Source organism: Triticum urartu, chromosome 5A, assembly GCF_056163025.1.
Source record: "Triticum urartu cultivar PI428250 chromosome 5A, HENAU_Tu73, whole genome shotgun sequence".
In the NCBI taxonomy this organism is placed as follows: domain Eukaryota; kingdom Viridiplantae; phylum Streptophyta; class Magnoliopsida; order Poales; family Poaceae; genus Triticum; species Triticum urartu.
In genome coordinates this window covers 223,639,146-223,663,117 of record NC_141877.1, presented here as the reverse complement: position 1 = coordinate 223,663,117, position 23,972 = coordinate 223,639,146, and the positions used below count along the sequence as shown (strand labels likewise).

At 45.4% G+C, this 23,972-nt stretch overlaps 1 long non-coding RNA gene across 2 annotated transcripts; it reads left to right on the top strand.

The window, feature by feature from the left end:
• The first annotated feature begins 12,734 nt into the window (after positions 1-12,734).
• LOC125508513 (uncharacterized) lies at positions 12,735-18,961 on the top strand. Of its 2 annotated transcripts, none has more exons than XR_015604330.1 (3): positions 12,735-16,988; positions 17,127-17,197; positions 17,878-18,961. It is a non-coding gene; the product is annotated as an uncharacterized LOC125508513 (long non-coding RNA). The 2 variants fall into 2 exon arrangements; XR_015604329.1 differs by having other exon boundaries at positions 12,735-17,005.
• Positions 18,962-23,972: the final 5,011 nt, after the last annotated feature.

Genomic DNA, 23,972 nt, shown 5'->3' with positions numbered 1-23,972 from the left:
TTCATCCTTCCTTTCCCTTTACTTACTGTTGGTCCTTGTGAAGTCATTGTATGATTGCTTTATCTTTTGTCTTCACTGAGTGACTGCTTGTTCTGATTGGTTTCACAATATCTTCCTACCTGATCTTTACTACCTAGCTGCTATTAGTCATTGTGATTTCACTCCATTGAATACTTGACTATGGTTTGCCTAGTGTAGTCTACCTTCCGCTGCATGGTAATAGGTTTATTTCTATCGTTTGTCTTCGAAACTTCCATGTTTTGAAGACTTTCATAAAAATCGCCTATTCACCCCTGTGACGCCCGGATAGTTACGCTACAGTAACCCTCCGCTAATGATGCCATGTCACCACGATTACTGTTGTTAATCTTGCGATGATTCAAATCCCGTTCAAATTTCAAATTTAAAATCAAGTCAAACAATTAAAGTTTTCAAACCTTAAAAAAAATGTTCGGCTTGTACCAAATAATGTATAGGTAATTATGATGGAGAAACCACATTTTATTAAAATAACTAAATACCCTAAAGTGATTAAAACAGTAGCGAAACAATTAATTAAATTTCCTTTTTTACAAATAATAAAATGTTAAGATATTTTATTTAGTTGCCCAAAGTTAATGGGGCAGTAGCCAAACTTTAATACTAAATTAGGACTTGCTTTTATATTTTTTAAACTAAGCTAAAAGGAAACTAAAATAAAACAGTACAAAAAGAAATAAATAAAAAAGGAAAGAATAATCAGAAAACAAAACCAAAAAAACCCTGCCCCCTGGGCCTCGGCCCAGCAGGCCGGCCCATCGGCCACACACCCAGGCCACCAGGAGGCCCACCCCGCCTCCCTTATCCCCCACTCCACCGACACTTCCCCCCCCCCACTCCCCACTCGCTCCCCCCACCCCCTCGCCCTGGATCTGGATTAGGGAGAGGCCCGACCCCGTCGCCCCGGATCCCGTCGGCTGGAACGCCGCCTCGCCGCCCTCCTCCTCGACGGACCACCCCGCCGGCCTGCTTCCTCTCCACCACCCATCCCCGACCTCCCCCTCAACCCCCGCTGCCCCGTCCCCTACGCTCCCTCGGTGAGGCCCCGGCCTCCTCTTCTCTCCCCGTCATCGTCGTCCACCCCGTCACGCCGACTGGATCGCCGAACGGCACCACGGCCACCGCACCGCACTGCCTCCCCTCCCCCTCGTGAGCCCCCCTCTCCTTCCCTGTCTTCCTCGTGCACGCGCGCGCCTGCCAGGCTCGCCGCGATGCTGCTTCGCTCGAAGCAGCCGCCTCTGCAGCCCGCCTCCGGCCACCCCTCTGCCACCCTGGACTCGCCTCGACGCGAGCTCCCCATCTCGCCCACCTCGCCCGCGACCGCGGCCGCTACCGCTGCAGCGCCGCGCTCAGCGTGCCGGCCGCCCCTTTTCCCCCTGCTCCACCCTGCCGTATCCCACGCCCCCCTGCTCGCCGCTGCGCGCCCCTCCTCCCGCTTTCACCTCTGCCTCGCCGCGCAAGCACGCGGCGCTTCGTCCCAGGGCCGCGCCCCTGACGCGTTCGCGCATCGCCACCCTACGCACCGCGCCTCACACCACGGCTCCCGCTGCCGCCCCTGGCCTCGCCGCACCCGCTGCCGCTCGCTGCTCCGGCCACCTCGGCCATGGCATCGCCCCTCTCCTGGCGTCGCCGCTGGCCGTTGGCCGCGCGCACCCCGCGGCCTGCAGCTATTCCTGCCGGCCCCGCCGTTCGCCGGCGCTGGCCGCCCCTCTCCCCGACCCCATCGGCGCCCGCGCGCCCAGCCGGGTGTGCCCTCGTGGCTGCACCCGTGTGCCCGAACCCCCTGTGCCCGTCAAGGCCTGGGCCACTGGACAACGGGGTCCACCCCAAAACGTATAAAAAATATATAAAAATATATAAAAATAAAAATAAAATAATAAATAATAAAATTAATTAACTTAATTAACTTAATTAATTCTGATTAAATTAACTAATTAAGATTAATTAATCTAATGACTGATTAACCTAATTAACTATTAGTTAATTAGTATGTCAGTGGGGCCCACCCTCCTAATTAATTTCGATTAGTTTAATTAAACTGTTTAATTAAAATGTGTCTCTGACTAGTGGGACCCACTGGTCAGGTTGACCGGTCAACCCCGTTGACTGCTGACATCAGCATGACATCATGCTGATGTAATAAATCCATTTTCGAATTAATTTAAATAATTAATTAAATTCCAGAAATTAATAAAATCTTTAGAAAATCATATCTTTTAATCCATAACTCGGATAAAAAAACTTTGTACATGAAAGTTGCTCAGAACGACGAGACGAATCCAGATACGCAACTCGTTCGTCTGCCACGCATCCCTAGAATACCGAACACGCAACTTTCCCCCTCCGGTTCATCTGTCTGAAAACGCGAAACACCGGAAATACGTTCCCGGGTGTTTTCCCCCTTCACCGGTACCACCTCGTACCGCGTTAGGGCACACCTAGCATCACGCTTTGTCATGTCATGCATCATCATGCATTTCTTTGCATTATATTTATTGTTTCTTCCCCCTCTTCTCTCGCTAGACACCGAGACCAACGCCGCTGCTACCCAGTACGACTACAGTGTTGACGACTCCTCTCTCTTGCCAGAGCAACCAGGCAAGCCCCCCCCCCTTGATCACCAGATATCGCCTACTCTCCTCTATACTGCTTGCATTAGAGTAGTGTAGCATGTTACTGCTTTCCGTTAATCCTATCCTGATGCATAGCCTGTCATTGTTGCTACAACTGTTGATACCTTACTTGCAATCCTAAATGCTTAGTATAGGATGCTAGTTTATCATCAGTGGCCATACATTCTTGTCCGTCTGCCATGCTATACTATCGGGCCATGATCACCCGGGAGTTGATCACGGGTATATACCTATACTTTATACATGATACATGTAATGACTAAAGTTGGGTTGGCTCGAGGAGTACCCGCGAGTGATTCACGGATTGGGGGCTGAAAGGACCTTTGCCCCGACGGCCCTCTGGATGGATCTTTGTGGCGGAGCGACAGGGCAGGTTGAGACCACCTAGGAGAGAGGGTGGCCTGGCCCTGGTCGGCGTTCGCGGTGTCTTCAAGATAACACGTTTAACGAGATCTTGGTATTTGATCTGAGTCTGGCTACTGGCCTATACGCACTAACCATCTACGGGGACAGTTATGGGCACTCGATGTCGTGGTGTCAGCCGAAGCCTTCGTGACGTCAGCGACTGAGCGGCGCATGTCGGGTTGGACCGCGTAACGCAACTTCCTTTGTAATGGAGGTTGCTAGGTCTGCTCACCGGCCGCGTTCGCAACGTGCAGGTGTGCAAAGGGCGATGGGCCCAGACCCCTGCGCCATAGGATTTAGACCAGCGTGCTGACCTCTCTGTTGTGCCTAGGTAGGGCTGCGACGTGTTGATCTTCCGAGGCCGGGCATGACCCAGGAAAGTGTGTCCGGCCAAATGGGATCGAGCGTTTTGGGTTATGTGGTGCACTCCTGCAGGGAAGTTAATCTATTCGAATAGTCGTGATCTTCGGTAACAGGACGACTTGGAGTTGTACCTTGACCTTATGACAACTAGAACCGGATACTTAATAAAACACACCCTTCCAAGTGCCAGATACAATCCGGTGGTCGCTCTCTAACAGGGCGACGAGGAGAGGATCATCGGTTAGGATTATGCTACACGATGCTACTTGTTGAACTTACCATCTACTCTCTTCTCCTGCTGCAAGACGGAGGTTACCAGAAGCATAGTCTTCGAAAGGACTAGCTGTCCCCCTCTTATTCTGGCATTCTGCAGTTCGGTCCACATATGATAGCCTTATTCCAGTTGATACCAATGCATACATATATAGTGTAGCTCCTTGCTTGCGAGTACTTTGGATGAGTACTCACGGTTGCTTTCTCCCTCTTTTCCCCTTTCCCTTCTACCCGATTTCTGCGACCAGACGTTGGAGTCCAGGAGCCAGACGCCACCGTCGACGACAACTACTACTACTCGGGAGGTGCCTACTACTACGAGGAGTAGTTTATGAGGATCCCAGGCAGGAGGCCTGCGCCTCTTTCGATCTGTATCCCAGTTTGTGCTAGCCTTCTTAAGGCAAACTTGTTTAACTTATGTCTGTACTCAGATATTGTTGCTTCCGCTGACTCGTCTATGATCGAGCTCTTGTATTCGAGCCCTCGAGGCCCCTGGCTTGTAATATGATGCTTGTATGACTTATTTTATTTGTAGAGTTGTGTTGTGATATCTTCTCGTGAGTCCCTGATCTTGATCGTACACGTTTGTGTGTATGATTAGTGTACGGTCAAATCGAGGGCGTCACAAGTTGGTATCAGAGCCGACTGCCTGTAGGAATCCCCCTTCCACACTCCTTGGCCGAATTTGAGTCTAGTCGATGAAAACTGTTTTACTAACATGGATGTGCGGCCCATGGGCCCACGTCGCCATTGGGTGGTATTAGGATCTTTTACTCCTCGATCCTTACTCTGGGACTCTGAACACTCTTCTATTCGGGTTAAATGATTTTACTAAATTTGACTCTAGGTTCTCGTAACTGCTTTCTCCCGGAGAGCCCCTTATTACAGATGAACACCTGCTACACCAGAAGATTCAGAAGATACTCTCCGATGTTATCCCGAGAACTTGTGCTCATTGCGTTTGCAATTCCCTCCCACCGTCAACCCCTATAGATAACTACATACACTTGCCATTCTTACCTTAGTCCCCAGTTGCTCTTGTTATTATCCCGAAATACTCGTTGTTCCGAGAATCCTTGTGCCTACTGCCTTGCAGTTTCTTGTTACATGAATACCCCTACGGATATTTCCTCACACTTGCCGAGTATCCGCTCATCCCCAGTTGTTCAGGTGTTTCACAAAGGTCTTCGAAATACCATTCGATCTCCTGAAAATCATCAACAGCCTATTGCTCTCGAAATTCTTACTCACTTGCATTATAATTGATCCCATAAGTATGGTAATCTTATTGGCATCCTTAGTCATTATCAGTTTGAGTCTGTTGAATCAATATGTTGTGAATGCTCGCAATCCTTAATTAGATCCTTCATTTCGTCCTTCCGGCTCAGACGTCATTTTAAACATGAGTTGGATCTCGACCAATCAAATTGCCTTTGATTGTACCCCTAAGGCTATTCAACTTATCCATCCCTAATCAGAACATTGCTTCTGATCCCTTGTCTTGGAATTCATAATTCCTTTGCATTTGAACTTTGAATTAGTCAGTTGTTTCTATAATCGGATCTCCTTGCATTTTCTTCCTCTGGTTGAGTACCGATGCTCACATTAGATCCCTTGTGGACCAACGGTTCCTTTGTTGGATTTTATCCGACAGTGTCCTTCATATTGAATAACCTTGTGAGCCTTCCATGGGTATATAATGCCTTTGGTAAATTGTATCACCTGCTTTTGAACAATGCTCTACTTTCGAGCTGGTGATGTTTACTATTGAAGCTTGCGGAATATGTTTACACGATACCCCGATGGGTTGAACCTATGCCTTCCTTATTATGTGTGAACTCGAAAGTCTTCACGAGTCATACTCTTCTGGTATTTTGCTAGATAAAATTTCTACACTACAGCTTCATCAAAAGCGAGAAGTAAAATGAAAGGTTATGCATGGAAGAAGTGGGAGTCGACCATGAGCCTTTGCGTTCATGCCCATGGACCCGATGTGAAACTTATCATCGAAGCTTCTTGTAAATGATATTAATCCCCTTGTTATAAATTCGTCCTGTATCTATGATTGGTCCTTTGCAATCAGGGTTCCGACCATATTTTCTCATTAATACCATTTATCAAGACAAGTTGAGTACTTGTCTTGTGCAGATCATTGCACCTGTCCAACCTCTACTTTGATCTGTCATGGAGTATTACCCCCTCTGGTATCTCGAGATTATCACGGAACTGCATAACTTCTTATGAGTTCTTCTTCAAGTATTATTCCTCACTGATTCCAAAATTTTCCCCAGATTCTGAGTTGTTAGACACTCAAGGACACCGATAGTGAATCGAGTCTGTACTTCGATTCAATAACTATAAGTAATTTTCATTGCTTACGAGTTTAATAATCCTTCAAGTCATTCCTAGCCCGGTTGGCTATATCATTATCGTGCTAAATTTTAACTGTGCTACCTGGTCCTTCTCCTCGGAGCAAAATTTTCAAAAATGACTTAATCTTACGTCGATCTTCCTCGTCATATCATTTCTACTGGAACAACAAACTTGATTTCGAGTCTATGGCGTACCCTTGGTTCCCATAACCTTTTGCTGCATCATCATTTGACTTGATGTCATCGGCGACCGATAACATCTTCATGAAATCTCTCGACAAATGTGTCGTGGTCATCATCAACATCCTGAGCTCTTCCAAGATATATATCAAATTCTTGATGAGAAATACCATCCTCGCTTTGTGTTATCACCGACCACTTTATTGCCTTCCGTTCAACACAAACTTATTCGTGTTTTGTGGTATACCTTGAATTCCTTGCTATCCAACATTTGTTCTTCTTTACCTTGGAGTATTACCATCTTTTATATCCAGGATGCCGTACTTAGCACACTCAGCCGGAGGCCCTATGGTTATAGATTCCTTTTCAGCAAGGTTATCCATTCTTCCATGAGGAAATTGTAAGACTTATTCTACAAGTTATTCCTGATGGATCCTTTGTGTTTCCAAAGTCTGACCTTTGCCTGAAGACCATGTCAATGCTATCTCGAAGCATATATATTTTACTCCAATTATCAACAAGAACATTTAAAGCCTGATGTTAAATGTTTCCTTCTCAATTATCCAAACACCGCTGTATGGGTAAAGTCATGAAATTTCTCTCTCCTTACCTAAAGAGTTTTCTACATTATATCCTGTCATGGATATCATGCTCTGCTTGTCCTTGGGAAGGATATACCCTTGAAATATGTGTTTAAACACATTTTCCTTTCCATTGTTCTGTTAATCTGATGCTCACATTTCCTTTACATTGGTTTGTTTAACCTTTCCGGTGATCTATATGATCTAAGCAGCAATATTCTTCTGCTTATGTAAACACCTAGGTGCACAATCGTGTCGGTAAGACCCTGTTACTATTGTTGATGACATTCAGGTAACCATCGATGGACGAGAACTTTGCCTATTGGTCTGCCTCGAATTAACGAGCAGGAAAATGGTTCTCTTCGTCCCTCGCCCTTGGTACCGAGGTTGTTGCCGACATAACTAACAGGCTATCCTCTGACATGCCTTGCTTACATGATCGTGCAAGACGTCACCGCCCTTCCTACTTTTAACCCACATGGTGGGCCCATAACCCACAGTTCCACAGGATCGAATCCTGACTCTCCTGTGCATCCCTGCTTCAAAGTTATCCCTTATACTTGGCTTCGTAGGTAATTCGTGAGCCACCTTCCTACTGCTCTATTCTGGTATCAGACGCAATGCTTACTCTCGCCGCTCTAAACCCCTTTCTCACTTTGGTTCAGACCTTGAGCAGCTACCCATCCGCTTGGACCCTCTCATTGTACCTTCGTATCGTACTCTCGATGTATTTTATATGTTCAACTCGAGAGATAATCTTATGCTCATTCTTGGTTAACCCCAGATTGTTTCCCTCGTAAGCATGCTGTCGTAGCCGAGCTGCCCCTTACCTATTCGTAAGTACGTTGAAGTTCCCGAAGAAAAGGTTGATGACTTCCTCATGATGACCTGAAGCAGAGGAATGAAGGCATCGATGTAATGGATCGACCTCTCCGAGAAGAGCAACCAAGACCGAGAAGACCCGATAGAATTTCGAAGCCACATCTTTCCCTTACTTCCCTCCTAAATCTCGGGATGAGATTTCTTGTAGTGGAGGAGAATTGTGACGCCCGGATAGTTACGCTACAGTAACCCTCCGCTAATGATGCCATGTCACCACGATTATTGTTGTTAATCTTGCGATGATTCAAATCCCGTTCAAATTTCAAATTTAAAATCAAGTCAAACAATTAAAGTTTTCAAACCTTAAAACAAAAATGTTCGGCTTGTACCAAATAATGCATAGGTAATTATGATGGAGAAACCACATTTTATTAAAATAACTAAATACCCTAAAGTGATTAAAACAGTAGCAAAAAAATTAATTACATTTCCTTTTTTGCAAATAATAAAATGTTAAGATATTTTATTTAGTTGCCCAAAGTTAATGGGGCAGTAGCCTAACTTTAATACTAAATCAGGACTTGCTTTTATATTTTTTTAAACTAAGCTAAAAGAAAACTAAAATAAAACAGTACAAAAAGAAATAAATAAATAAAAGAACAATCAGAAAACAAAAAAAAGAAACCCCCTGCCCCCTGGGCCTCGGCCCAGCAGGCCGGCCCATTCGGCCACACACCCAGGCCACCAGGAGGCCCACCCCACCTCCCTTATCCCCCACTCCACCGACACTTCCCCCCCACTCCCCACTCGCTCCCCCCACCCCTCTCACTCTGGATCTGGATCGGGGAGAGGCCCGATCCCGTCGCCCCGGATCCCGTCGGCCGGAACGCCGTCTCGCCGCCCTCCTCGACGGACCACCCCGCCAACTTCTTCCTCTCCATCGCTCGTCCCCGACCTCCCCCTCAACCCCCGCTGCCCCGTCCCCTACGCTCCCTCGATGAGGCCCCGGCCTCCTCTTCTCTCCCCGTCACCGTCGTCCGCCCCGTCGCGCCGACTAGATCGTCGAACGGCACCACAGCCACCGCACCGCACTGCCTCCCCTCCTCCCCTCATGAGCTCCCCCTCTCCTTCCCTGTCTTCCTCGCGCACGCGCGCGCCTGCCAGGCTCGCCGCGATGCTGCTTCGCTCGAAGCAGCCGCCTCTGCAGCCCGCCTCCGGCCACCCCTGCCACCCTGGACTCGTCGCGACGCGAGCTCCCCATCTCGCCCACCTCGCCCGTGGCCGCGGCAGCTACCGCTGCAATGCCGCGCTCAGCGTGCCGGCCGCCCCTTTTCCCCCTGCTCCACCCTGCCGTATCCCACGCCCCCTGCTCGCCGCCGCGCGCCCCTCCTCCCGCTTTCACCTCTGCCTCGCCGCGCGCGCACACGGCGCTCCGTCCCAGGGCCGCGCCCCTGACGCGTCCACGCATCGCCACCCTACGCGTCGCGCCTCGCACCGCGGCTCCCGCTGCCGCCCCTGGCCTCGCCGCGCCCGTTGCCGCTCACTGCTCCGGCCACCTCGGCCATGGCCTCGCCCCTCTCCTGGCGTGGCCACTGGCCGTTGGCCGCGCGCACCCCGCGGCCTGCAGCCGTTCCTACCGGCCCCGCCGTTCGTCGGCGCTGGCCGCCCCTCTCCCCGACCCCATCGGCGCCCGCGCGCCTAGCCGGGTGTGCCCTCGTGGCTGCGCCCGTGCGCCCGAACCCCCTGTGCCCGTTAAGGCCTGGGCCATTGGACAACACGGCCCACCCTAGAACGTATAAAAAAATATAAAAATATATATAAAAACAAAAATAAAATAATAAATAATAAAATTAATTAATTCTGATTAAATTAACTAATAAAGATTAATTAATCTAATGGCTGATTAACCTAATTAACTATTAGTTAATTAGTATGTCAGTGGGGCCCACCCCCCTAATTAATTTTGATTAGTTTAATTAAACTGTTTAATTAAAATGTGTCTGTGACCAGTGGGACCCACTGGTCAGGTTGACCGGTCAACCCCCGTTGACTGCTGACGTCAGCATGACACCATGCTGATGTCATAAATCCATTTTCGAATTAATTTAAATAATTAATTAAATTCCAGAAATTAATAAAATCTTTAGAAAATCATATCTTTTAATCCGTAACTCGGATGAAAAAACTTTGTACATGAAAGTTGCTCAGAACGACGAGACGAATCCGGATACGCAACCCGTTCGTCCGCCACGCATCCCTAGCATACCGAACACGCAACTTCTCCCCTCCGGTTCATCTGTCCGAAAACGTGAAACACCGGGAATACGTTCCCGGATGTTTTCCCCCTTCACCGGTACCACCTCGTACCGCGTTAGGGCACACCTAGCATCACGCTTTGTCATGTCATGCATCGTCATGCATTTGTTTGCATTATATTTATTGTTTCTTCCCCCTCTTCTCTCGCTAGACACCGAGACCAACACCGCTGCTACCCAGTACGACTACAGTGTTGACGACCCCTATCTCTTGCCAGAGCAATCAGGCAAGCCCCCCCCCCCTTGATCACCAGATATCACCTACTCTCCTCTATACCGCTTGCATTAGAGTAGTGTAGCATGTTACTGCTTTCCGTTAATCCTATCCTGATGCATAGCCTATCATTATTGCTACAACTATTGATACCTTACTTGCAATCCTAAATGCTTAGTATAGGATGCTAGTTTATCATCAGTGGCCATACATTCTTGTCCGTCTGCCACGCTATACTATCGGGCCGTGATCACTCGGGAGTTGATCACGGTATATACCTATACTTTATACATGATACATGTAATGACTAAAGTGGGGTTGGCTCGAGGAGTACCCGCGAGTGATTCACGGATTGGGGGCTGAAAGGACCTTTGCCCCGACGGCCCTCTGGATGGACCTTTGTGGCGGAGTGACAGGGCAGGTTGAGACCACCTAGGAGAGAGGTGGGCCTGGCCCTGGTCGGCGTTCGCGTTGTCTTCAAGATAACACGTTTAACGAGATCTTGGTATTTGATCTGAGTCTAGCTACTGGCCTATACGCACTAACCATCTACGTGGGGACAGTTATGGGCACTCGACGTCGTGGTATCAGCCGAAGCCTTCGTGACGTCAGCGATTGAGCGGCGCGCGCCGGGTTGGACCGCGTAACGCAACTTCCTTTGTAATGGAGGTTGCTAGGTCTGCTCACCGGCCGCGTTCGCAACGTGCAGGTGTGCAAAGGGCGATGGGCCCAGACCCCTGCGCCATAGGATTTAGACCGGCGTGCTGACCTCTCTGTTGTGCCTAGGTAGGGCTGCGACGTGTTGATCTTCCGAGGCCGGGCATGAACCAGGAAAGTGTGTCCGGCCAAATGGGATCGAGCGTTTTGGGTTATGTGGTGCACCCCTGCAGGGAAGTTAATCTATTCGAATAGCCGTGATCTTCGGTAACAGGATGACTTGGAGTTGTACCTTGACCTTATGACAACTAGAACCGGATACTTAATAAAACACACCCTTCCAAGTGCCAGATACAACCCGGTGGTCGCTCTCTAACAGGGCGACGAGGAGAGGATCATCGGTTAGGATTATGCTACACGATGCTACTTGTTGAACTTACCATCTACTCTCTTCTCTTGCTGCAAGACGGAGGTTACCAGAAGCGTAGTCTTCGAAAGGACTAGCTATCCCCCTCTTATTCCGGCATTCTGCAGTTCAGTCCACATATGATAGCCTTATTCCAGTTGATAACAATGCATACATATATAGTGTAGCTCCTTGCTTGCGAGTACTTTGGATGAGTACTCACGGTTGCTTTCTCCCTCTTTTCCCCTTTCCCTTCTACCCGATTTCTGCGACCAGACGTTGGAGTCCAGGAGCCAGACGCCACCGTCGACGACGACTACTACTACTCGGGAGGTGCCTACTACTACGTGCAACCCGCTGACGACGACCAGGAGTAGTTTAGGAGGATCCCAGGCAGGAGGCCTGCGCCTCTTTCGATCTGTATCCCAGTTTGTGCTAGCCTTCTTAAGGCAAACTTGTTTAACTTATGTCTGTACTCAGATATTGTTGCTTCCGCTAACTCGTCTATGATCGAGCTCTTGTATTCGAGCCCTCGAGGCCTCTGGCTTGTAATATGATGGTTGTATGACTTATTTTATTTGTAGAGTTGTGTTGTGATATTTTTCCGTGAGTCACTGATCTTGATCGTACACGTTTGCGTGTATGATTAGTGTACGGTCAAATCGGGGGCATCACACCCCCCCTCTAGTCGATCACTAGCACTTTCAACCTACATGTTTGAGACCGATGAATTTTTTCTTTTGTGTCTAAATTTGTTCAACCGCTTCGTTTGTAACTGAATTGGTAGGTGTTTTGTTTAGGTGCATACGCCACGGTTGAACCACTTCTTTATATCAGAATTGTTGACGTCAAAAACTAATTAAGATATGATGTTGTAATACTAATATTTGGCATACCGACATATTTTAAATCAAGAGAAAAATATTACGTATAACACACGCAAAAAAATATGTCTAAATTACAATAAAAAGGTGTTCATTTTTGTTGGTCATGTGCTATATTTTTCTGAGAACAAAAAACATCTTTACTCTTATTTTTCTGATCAACTCACTAGCACCCGTCACCAAAGTACAAGGAATCGGACTCGGAGTCCCTACTGTCTGCGACTCAAACTCCGCACTTTTCTCTGTTATATCACAGAAAGATGGATGATCTTTGTACAACACTCCTCATATTATGGTGTTTCTCGCGTGACAATGTGGAGGATTTTAAGGAGTTTGTTGATATCATCATGTCTCGTGATGTGAGCCATTGTATTAGTAAAGTGAGTTTTTTGTCTCCCGTTGCAACGCACGGGCATCTGTGCTAGTCTTTCCCTAATAATAAAATACGGATTGACTTCGTGAATTTACCGTTATAATATTTTTTTTCTCATGTCATAATACGCTTTTACGATTTGTATAGACAAAACCGTAATATAAACATGTGGTACTAATTTGGGGTCCGCACGCCCTTGGAAATATAAACGATGCGTATGATAACGTTTCGCGTCATCGCGTCCTCGTCCAGGTCAATGCGGCAGGGCTCGACGTAGAGGGCGCGACGGCTCCAGGGCGATGCAGGGAAACAGCGGATCTGGTGCAGCGGTCCGAGGTGGACTGGATCGGGGGCGAGAGGCAGGTTCTAGCGAAGGAGGGATGGATTCGGCCGATGCGGCGACCTGCCGGAGAGCGGCAGCGGCGGGTCTGGATCCGGTCGATGGGCAACCACCGGATCAGTTTGGGAGCCCAGCAGCAGCGCTCCGTCCACACCCTGCGCTGGACCGGCAGCAGCACTGCTCCCTCCCTCCTAGCCCCGCGCTAGATTGGCAGCAGCAGCGCAGATGGATTCAACCGCCAGCTCGGGCCACGAAGGGCTTGACCCCAGCCACAAATTGCCCCCATAGAGTATGTTGACTATGTTCTAATATGTATGCTCAAGTTTGTCTTCTTGTCTCAAAAAAAAGTTTGTCTTCTTGATTTTTCTGGCTGCGGGGCATGGGAGCCATGGATCGATCCCACGTACACAGGTACTACATTATTTTTTCGTATGCTTCTTCTAGATTTCGTTTTGAGCCGATAAGTGCGAGATGTGGCATCACTTCTCGGCTCTACAAAATCCATTGCTGAAGTGCGTGTCCTGGGGTCCCAGCCTCCATCACTTCTTCAGTTCCCGCTAGGTTCAAGAACAAAAAAAATCAGTGTGGAAGACCACTAGCAGAATTGGATGTTGTATGCACCTTCATCTTGCAGTCCAATTACTTGGATTATTTGGGACAAAATCGTTTGCTTTTAACCGTACGACAGTTATATAGCAGGATAAGGATACATGCTTGTAATGCCTCTATCACAAATTGCACATGAACTAACTAGAAAGCTAGCAATCAATCGCCCTGAAGGTATTGCTCTTTTATTTTATTTCAGATCGTGAGGAAAGGGGTTCAGATAAGTGACTACTCTATGCTGTACTAACTACTTTATGTTGTACTGACTAATCTTAGAAATATATTTGGTCCAGGAGTAGTACATAGAGCATTTCTGGATCAGATATACACACGCTATTCACCTTCATAACCCGATTTTTTTTGCTTATGATGATGTTTATTATCGGAAAGCTCTTGACAAAAGCATCAAGTAATGGGCCAATACTCAAATAACTGACTCACCTACAATCTTTTTTTCTAACGGCAGTATTATATACACAATAATAATTTTTTACATTTTTCTTATTGTTGCAAATATATCTTGGTAGTTATAAATGATACATCTATTTGATCATCAGATGCTTATCTGTAGTGTTTAGGAGAGTTTTTTTGATTGGAAATGACTTTTGATTCTTGGTTCTTGAGGTGGTATATTACTCTGAAGCACTTCAATTCTTGGCTCTGGCTAAGCATAATATATTACTTTACTACTGAGATTTGGCTACTAATGATATATGTTACCATTGTTTTTGTTGTCTTTGATAGTATAAAAGATCGGAAGTGCATCAGCTATCACTGCTCCTGTTTGTTGGTAGATTTGGCAAACCCTCTAAGTTCATTTTCCACGAAAATATAGTTTGTAACACTGGTTCGAATTAATATATTGATATAAGTAGGGAAATATCCAAGTTTCTTTATACTGATATAAGTTCAGAATTTGCAACACCATTCTACTACTTACACAAGAGCCTTGTGGCTAATCATACTTGATCCTGTGTGCTCTCATCTGTAGGTATGGGTTTCACATCGTTGTCAATTTTGATATGTTTCACGGGATGAATGATGCGTCAGATTCTTCTAAAACTGCCACTATTCAGTATGTATCCGTCGCAACCCTAAGTTATGTCTGTCATGCATTCATTATCTTTATTTTTTGAGGCTCAATCCACTTTTAGCTTTTGTCCTCTTGGAGACGTCCTCCTTGAACAGCTTGGATTCAGTCATCAAGTCCATCATAGGTTTCTGCTGGATGCCCAGCATCCGCTTGCACTTAGACAGGGAGGGAGGGAAGGAGCTGCCATATTGAAGCATCCCATATTTATGCTTACCCCGATCTCTAGAGTCAAGGATCCTTCACTGATTGAAAGATGCAAATACTGAGCTATGCTAACTAGAGTAATGCTATCTACTTTATATCAGCGCATTTTATTTGATTCTTGCGGTATCTAGACAATATTGCACGACCAAATCATAACAGACCGGGTGATTGACGTTCACCTACCTGTAAGGATTCTCCCAGGTTGTATCTATCGAGGAGTGAGCGGAGGAGCAGGATTAGGAGATGCCCATTGTGGCCTAGCAGCTGATGTCTCCCCGGTGGCTTCATAATATGCCAGACTGCTTCTTGTGTGTTTGCAGCTTGCTAAACATTCATCAAAATTATGGTTCGCTTGCACCTTGTACAAGTATGAATTTTTGCCATATCCCACTTCAGGGCATAATTTTTTTTTGAAACGGCAGCGCACAAATTAAGTTTTTTTATATTGGATCGATATTTGTATGGTTGGCTTCGACAGAACCTTTTACAACCAGCTACATAGTATGGTAAATCACTAAACTGTAATGCTTCAGTCTCCCTGTGTTCTAAAAATAAAATGCTTGGAACTTTTAACTTATCAAGCAATGACTTTATTTATCATATGTGTATTGTTTGATTCGGAGGCTAACAATAACTTTTGACCAACTATTGGGAGACCACTATCTTATCTTAGAAACAGAAGTATTATTAACTTTTGACAAACTATTGTTAAGTACACTATTGGGAGTCTTGAGCCATGTTTGTGTTGTTAGGAGCATGAATTTTTTTTCTCCCGTTGCAACACATGGGCATATATTAGGTGGCATCGCTGGTCCGTGTAAAACGGGTTTAAACTTGGCGAAGCTATTGAACAACACTCTTGCTTTCTTCTGTTAGGACCCTTTATCAATCATTGAGCCACGCCAAGTTTTTGAGATGGTAATGAAGCCTGCCACATTAAATTTGTCCCTCCCCTTGGTTCTTTGTTATTTATTCTTTTGAATTCCTGAATTTTCTCTGCAAAATAAGTCTTGCTTTGCCAGAAGATTGAACTGTTTCTTTTCAGCTACGATCATCTAATCTCATATATGTGTTCATTTGAACTTATTTACTCTTTTGACTGTTGATTTGGTTTGCTTTGCCTGAAGATTGAACTGTTTCTTTTTACTGTTGATTTATGAACTCCAAGTACTGATGTGCATAATTAAGCATCTGTTCATCAGGTGTCATTGTATATGGACAAGTCTGCAGGGGTTTGCCAGTCGGACTTCCATGATTGCAAATTGTCGTTCCTGCAAATTATATGTGATCACGATCTTTTTGTTGAGATGACTGGTATGTATCCTGTTGTAACTTCATGTACTACCAACCTAGGGAACTATAAATATTCCAGTTTGCCAAATTATTTTAATAGACCAGCAATATTGTTCAGAGACTTTGGTCGTCCTCCACAGCGGGATGCGACCTCCCTGGAGCAGCGGGTCAGGCGCATCATCGGAGGGGGAGAAGATCTTGTTATCTACAACAATGTTGAGTGAACCGCCGTCGAACTGAAGCGCGCCTCCTATAGCTGCGACCCTGTGTTGGCCCTGCCCGCGTACGTCCGCTAAGACCGGAAACAGAGCAGAAAAGGAGTTCAAATGACCTCTCTCTGTTTTTCCTCCCTCTAGGAGGGCGTTGCCGGAGCAGTTAAGCCATGCGGAGGTTTGAAAATGGCACAGGAGGCGGCCTAAGGGTGGCATGGCGTACAATCCCTCTACTGTCATTTTATATCTCTGAATTTTTTTGGCTGCATGCGCAGGTGTTTCAGGCAGAAACAGTAATAGCATTGACTAGGAGGAGCAAGACAAGAAGCAACGACAACTACCATTGCTGGCTAAGCTACCTACTACGATGCCCGCCTCTCTTTGCAATGGCCAAAGCACACAACAATGCACAGTTTGGTGAATTTTCCCCCCACTTTGGTGACATGGGACGGGTTGTGGGCAACAGCATTTTAGAAGAATCGGTAGTAGAAACGTGAATGTTAAAGCCAATGGGTTAGAAAACTATAAGGATACTTGATTTGTTTTCATGTCTACCTTTCAGTATTCAGCCTTGCGAGAAAAGGTGCCGCAGGATAGAAGCTTGACATAGGTGAATCAGAATTCAAAAGATCAATGGAAGTTTGCTTATGAAAGTAAAAGATCAATGTACTAATGCATTTCAAGTTTCCAACACGAGAGACTTTCTGATGTTTTAGTGACCAGGTATTATTGATCTTGAGGTGTGTTATTGATCTCCGTTACTAAATAGATGGTATTTTTTGTTACTTTGTGAAGAAGCATTGCATGCAAGACACCATAGAAAAAAACTGCTGCCCCTGATGCTTCCTCGCGGAATCGCAGCTTGATGGGGCTTGCTGCGCCTCTGGAACACGCAACCGCTAACAAAGAGCAGCTTGAAGGTTTGAACAAATGTACGTATTGAAATTTAGAGTTCCAACAGTACATATGTGCAAGAGTGTAATGTTCACTTGGAACTTGCTCGTGGTGGAGACGTTCCACACAAAAAAAGTGAAGACGACCTGAAACTTCATGAGATAATTTAGTAATTCGGTCTGGTCAGTACATTTCTGCATAAACAAAAAAAAATCCAATCAAAGCACATTGGCTTATGCTGTTTTTTGTGTGTGGGAGTTTTATGATGTATTTTTTGTTAGTACATCATTTCATTAATGATATTGGATGAGGGGAATAAAAACATGTGCATATGTAGCTCACTGCCATTGATTAATTTACTGAAAATTGAATCTATAATCAAGACAATGAGTTAGTTCTAGACATGCAAAATTATGAATTAAATTTTTATTAAACCTACAACTTGAAAGTTCTGATTTTATATCATATGTGATGTTGTAATAGGAGAGGATTGGACACTCTTCTATCTGATAATGGATTGTTTCCAAGAATGGACCTTGGTACTTTTGAACAATTTTATACTATTATTTTGCTATTTGCAAAGTTGTTTGAGTTGTATGTACAAACATATTTGTTCGAGTGTTAATTAGTTTTATAGGTTAGTAAGCACATGTTTATTTATTTTCCGCTACTCACGTTGATCCCAAGAAGTCCATCTATGTGTGCATGGGCGATACAGATAGTGCAGAGAAGGAATCATGTGCGAGATCACCGGTTAATCTGGTCTACAACACCAAATGCCGACGTCCATGGCACAAGGCAGTGCTTTTTCCGATCAAGCAACCTAGCAAGTGCATCCGTGATCAATGGTTTGTTTCAACAACATATATGTGCGATTATACTCGGCTTATATATTGGGTTAGGGGCAGGTGGTAATATTTTACTCTCGTTGCAATGCATGAGAACTGAAATAGATCATGACAAACATTGTTAGGGTACGTCCAAATTTCATGGTCAAAAAAGAAATACTCAATGTAGTCTTATTTTTGACGTTTTGCAAAAATTGGATTAAAGAAGTGCTGCATAATGGCAAGTGGAGCAGGTTTTAATTTTTCGCCCGATGCAACGTACGTGCATTTGTACTAGTAATAATAAAGCACGGGCTGAGTCTGTCGAGTTCATCATCGTCGCGTTTTTGTGAAAAGATCCTATGATTTTAAATAATTAAACCCGCAGTCCTCATCATTAGTCAGCCCCGAACTGGTACAGAGGAGAGAAAAGAAGAAAGAAAAGCCCAGCGCCCCGCACGACCCTGCCTCTTCGATCCCATCTCCACCTCCATCCCGCCGCCACCTCCTGCCCCGCGCCGCCCGCCCCACACCTCGTCGACCGGGATCACGTCCCTCCCCAAATGGCGGCGATGATGGAGGGCGGCGCCCACCTCCTGACCGACAGATTCGCGGGCTGCCCCCTCCCTGTGCCGGGCCGAGCATCGGGAGTAAATAGCATAAAACTACCACGCTAGGGTTCCAAAAAACTACCAGTTTTTAATTTTTCTCAGATAACTACCAAATGGGTGGTCGGCTGTTTCAAAAAACCCCAAATCCTCTTTGTTAAAATATTAAACATGTTTATGATAGGTCGGGCCCGCCACTAAACGCACCGTTTGGTTGACCGTTTGTTTGACTATTACCTGACTTGTGGGGGCCACATGTCAGCGCCTCATCCACAGATTTTTTACAAATTAGCCCCTATAATTTTTTTAAAAAAGCAATCCGGTCCCTACAATCATTTTAAAAAAGCAATCGAGTCCTTGGACTGTCGCCGCCGCACCTCCAAAGGGCCCTGCCCGTGGTCACCGTTGCACCATGGGGCTTCACCCGTGGTCGCCGCGCTCGCAGCCTGGGTGGTCGCCGGGCGCGCCGCCGTGGGGCTCCGGCTCAGGTCGCCGCGCCGCCGCATGCCATCGGGATCCTCCTGGAGCGGCACCAGCCATTGGGCTCCGGCTCGGGTCGCCGCGCCACCGCGCGCCATGGGGAGCCGCCTGGGCTCCACTCAGGTCTCCACGCCGCCGCCCGCGATGGGGAGCCGCCTGGGGGTCGCGGCCTGCCATAGGGCCGCCAGGGCTCACCGCCGCCATGGGGAGCCGACGTCCTCGCCAAGCGCAGAGAAGCCGCAAGGCGGATGAGCGGCCGGGGTTGAGAAGCAGCAAGGCGGAGGAGCGGCCGGGGTTGATCTCCGGTGATCACCGGTGGTGGGCGGCGGGCGGCTCACCGGCCAGAGGAGGCGACATCACGAGCTTCGGGCAGACTTGCGTCAATGGTTGGCGTGATGTGGCAGGGACCCGATTGCTTTTTGATAAACTTACAGGGACCTGATTGCTTTTTTAAATTTGTGTGCAGGTCCACCCCTAACGGTCAAACAAACGGTCAAACTAACGTTTTGTTTAGGTGTGGGTCCGACCTGTCATAATCACCGTCAATAGATAAGCATTCGACCGTCAATAGATAAGCATTCGGCGATTTGAGTTTTTTGAAACAGCCGACCATCTATTTGATGGTTATCTGAGAAAAATTAAAAACCGGTAGTTTTTTGAAGCCCTAGCCTATAAAGTAGTAGTTTTATGCTATTTACTCGAGGATCGGCTTGGAGGCCTCTTGAGGCTGCCGTCGGTGCGGGAGTCGCGCGCGGCCGTGCGGGCTGGGGCGGTGGAGGCTCCGCTGAGCCATCGACGGGCAGGGAGACGAGCTCCTGTTGAGGCGGCGGGGCTTGGTGCGGGCTGGTCTTCCGGATCGAGCCCTTCCTCATCTTTCTCTCGTTCGCTTGGCTCCTTCCCTCACAATTGGTGCCCGGGCGTCACCATCGCCATGGATATGCTGCACAGCGCGGACGCCTGCCTCTCCCCCAGGAGAGCCATGTTGCCTCAGGTGCACCCGAGGGGAGGGGGAGGCGGGTGGAGTGCCCGCATCAGCGTGTCGTGAACCCCCTGCATGATGTTGAACACCTCAGGCAAAAGAAGATGATTGTGTTTCCGTGGTTAGGGCTGCTGTCGTCGTGCTTCATCAGCGTCGTCATTGCAGGATTCATTTTGTACAAGTACGGTCTTGGGAGTAAGGAAGCAGAGATACCTCTTCAATCCCAAAATTTATGTTGTTCCGGGAATTACCATGACAAGCAAGCACTGAATCTTTCTTGGCTATCTATAAAATTTGTTGCGGCCGTACATGGCTTCTGAAGTGACGAGTAACAGTAATTATGTCAGGTTAATCCAAGCTCAATCCGTTGGTATGCCGCATGGCTGGATTGCTTGCTTTGCCATGTACTGGAGGCGCTCAATGAAATCCGTCAGTTTGCTCTTGGTCTTGGAGGATTACGGAAGAGGATATATAGATCCTTCCAATCCCTAGCGATGTATTAGAAGTTATAAATGGTGGTGAGTATCAGGCATCATTTTTTTCTGAATCTAGGAAACCAAATATATCCTCTTCTCCGGCCCAGTGATTCGTAGATGATAAAGTGTCAGAGCGAGGTGATTCTAGCATTTGCCTCTTTTGTGGAAACTTTTAGGGACTACATGTCATTCAACAAAGGCAGACCTTCTGACTGCTTCTGTGAATTTGTGTTTAACAAAACATTAGGTTTCTATATAAATAGTTACATTAGTGTTACTATTCATCACTCAGGGTGCAGAATAAGTTATTCGTCACCCAAGGTAATCTTACGATTGCTTCCTAAATAAATTATGTTTGGAATATAAATAGTTACATGCAAACTGATTCAATATGTAAAATTTGGTATAAAAACAAAATATAGGTTATAAACCGGAAAAATCACATTTTATGTATGTTTTACACTATATTTTTACATTCATAATTTTACGTAACATAAAATATTTTTACGGCGAGTACATATTTTGTTATGTTCTTTTTTTATGTATGAAATAAGACAAAACTTACAAGACATAAAAATACAGTGCATTGATGTCACTCTGGGTGAGGAATATTTATTCCTCATCCCCCCTCTATTTAACATCAATGCACCATAATTTTATGTACCGTAAGTTTGTCTTATTTCCAACGTAAAAAGAGACCGTAAGAAAATATATAATCGTCGTAAAAAATATTTTATGTTATGTAAAATTACAAACATAAAAACATCGTGTAAAATATACATAAACTGTAATTTTTTTGTCTTATGACCTATATTTTTATTTTCTTACGCCAAATTTTACGTAGTGAATCAATAGGAATGTAAGTATTTGAACTCGAAATGTAATTTAATTATGAAATGATCGTAAGATTACATCGGGTGAAAAATAACTTATTCTGTGTGATGAATAGTATATATATATATATATATATATATATATATATATATTCATCATCCAGGGTGCAGAATAAATTATTCTTCACCCGAGGTAATCTTATGATCGCTTCCTAAATAAATTATGTTTACAATATAAATAGTTACATGCATATTGATTCAATATGTAAATTTTGGTATAAAAAATAAAAAAAAGATTATAAGAGCAGAAAAATCATATTTTATATATGTTTTACACTATGTACTTACATTCATAATTTTACGTAACATAAAATATTTTTTACGGTGAGTATATATTTTCTTATGTTCTCTTTTTATGTATGAAATAAGACAAAATTTAAAAAACGTAAAAATACGTTGCATTGATGTCAAAATAAAGAGGGGGTGAAGAATAACTATTTCTCAACCAGGGTGAAGAATATCGCGAGAGATGCTCCGCACTATTGTGTATATATATACAGACGGTCTATTCTGATAATATTATCAGAATAACTATTCTGATAACACTTCCGCGCTGCATGCTCAACGCGAGGGCACTGCACTTTCTTTATCTAGAGCACTGCATTACAGAGACCAGTGAACTTCGTGTCGTAAAAAACTGTACGCAGTGTTTTTTTTGTACTGTTTTTGCTCTAATTTTTTAACCGTTTATCGAAACGAAGCGTATAATATACCGTTGGAAATCTATGGATTAGGCGCAACTTCGCCATGTTGAACACTTTTCGAGATTCCTCATGGTTTAAGAGCAGTTTAGAAAATGGCGCGGCCCATGACAAGTGGCAGCGAGCGTTTTTTCGCTTTTTTTCTAAACCGCTCGTCGGAATGAGGCAAATGATACACTGTTGGATAGATATCGTCGAGGCGCATCTTTTTAATAACTATTGTTTTCTCTAATTCGTTACGATTTAAGAGCAGTTTCAAATTTACTAAATTGCGGAATTCTGTTTTTGAATTTTTTTTCAAATTTTTGGTACTATTTTCGCTCCAGTTTTTGAACCGTTTGTCGAAACAAGGCGTGTGATACGCCGTTGGAAAGCTACAGACGAGGCGCAACTTTCATATGTTGAAATGTTTTTGAGATTCCTTATAGTTTTTAGTTAATTTTGAAAAACGTGTGGCGGACAACGAGTGGCAGCGGCCGTTTTTCGCGAAATTTTTACAAACCGCTGGTCGGAATGATTCAAACGATACGCCGTTAGAAAAATATCGACGAGGCGTAAGTTTTTCATGTAGAACACTCTCTCTAATTCTTTATGGTTTAAGAGGAGTTTTAAATTTACTGAAATGCGGACACTCTGTTTTTCGCGACACCCAAATTGACGTGCGTACTTCATCCGACTAAAAACCGCACTGCATCGGACGAAAAACCGCACTGACTCATACGGGTAAGAGAACTGCATGGTTTCTTTTCTTGTGGGACATAATTTTTTGAAGACGAGGAAGAAAACCGCATTGCTTTTAGACTGAAAACCGCACTGCATTAGACGGGCTAGCGGAATGCATGATTTATTTTTTGTGGGACGTAAATTTTTGAAGACAAGGAAAAAACCCGCACTGATTTTAGACAGAAAACCGCACTTCTTCAAACTGAAAACCGCAATGCATCAGAAGGACAAGTGAACCCCATAACTTTTCTCTTTTTTCTAATTTTTTTGGGTTTATGTGAACCACATGGTCGAAGTTAGTGATCCGTGTGGCCGAGACCAAAGAGCTGCATTTTTTCGGTTGGTGAAAGTGAACCGCAGGGAAGCAACTAGTGGACTACATGTAAAAAGAAACGAACTTCTCTGATGGTTTTTTTATTGTTTCTACAAAGGGGATGTTTTTACAAGGGGAACCACGGGAGCGCACTGCAAAACATACATACCGCACTGCAAGCATTCAGAAAACAAGTGGAACGGCCACATGCAACAATACAAATTGTTTTCTAAAAAAACACATGACCGATCGGGTGTACTGCATACATACACACACCATATTGCAAGTATATACAAAAGGAACTGCATGCACATGATGCTTTCTTTTTTCTCGCATATACAAAAATGAACCAACATATAGTACAAGTGAACCGCATCCAAAAAGAAAGAATGCCGCTCGTGGTTTTTATTAACATAAGTGAACCACCAAATTCTTGTCACAAACAAGAGCGAAACAACAAGCTTTTGCAGTTTTCTTTTTGGACTGAAGGACAATATGAGCTGCACTGCACGCGGAAGCCTTAGGATCGCGAGACGCCATGTCCAGGAACTGCATCTGCACAAGTGTGATATGAGAGTGCCAGCCAGCCATCAAGATGAGCACGCACAACCTTTGGCCGTCGAGGTGCTCGGCCACTTCAAGATGAGCACGAGGGGTCTGGGGTGCAATGCACTGCACTGCACACCAGCTCCGTGAGCACTGCATGCCAGCACCGCGCGCACTACACACCTGCACCGCAGCGAAGACCCAGGCGAAACTGCATTTTTTGTGCCCAAGCGAAATCTGAAAATGCCAAAAATTCACCTGAACTTC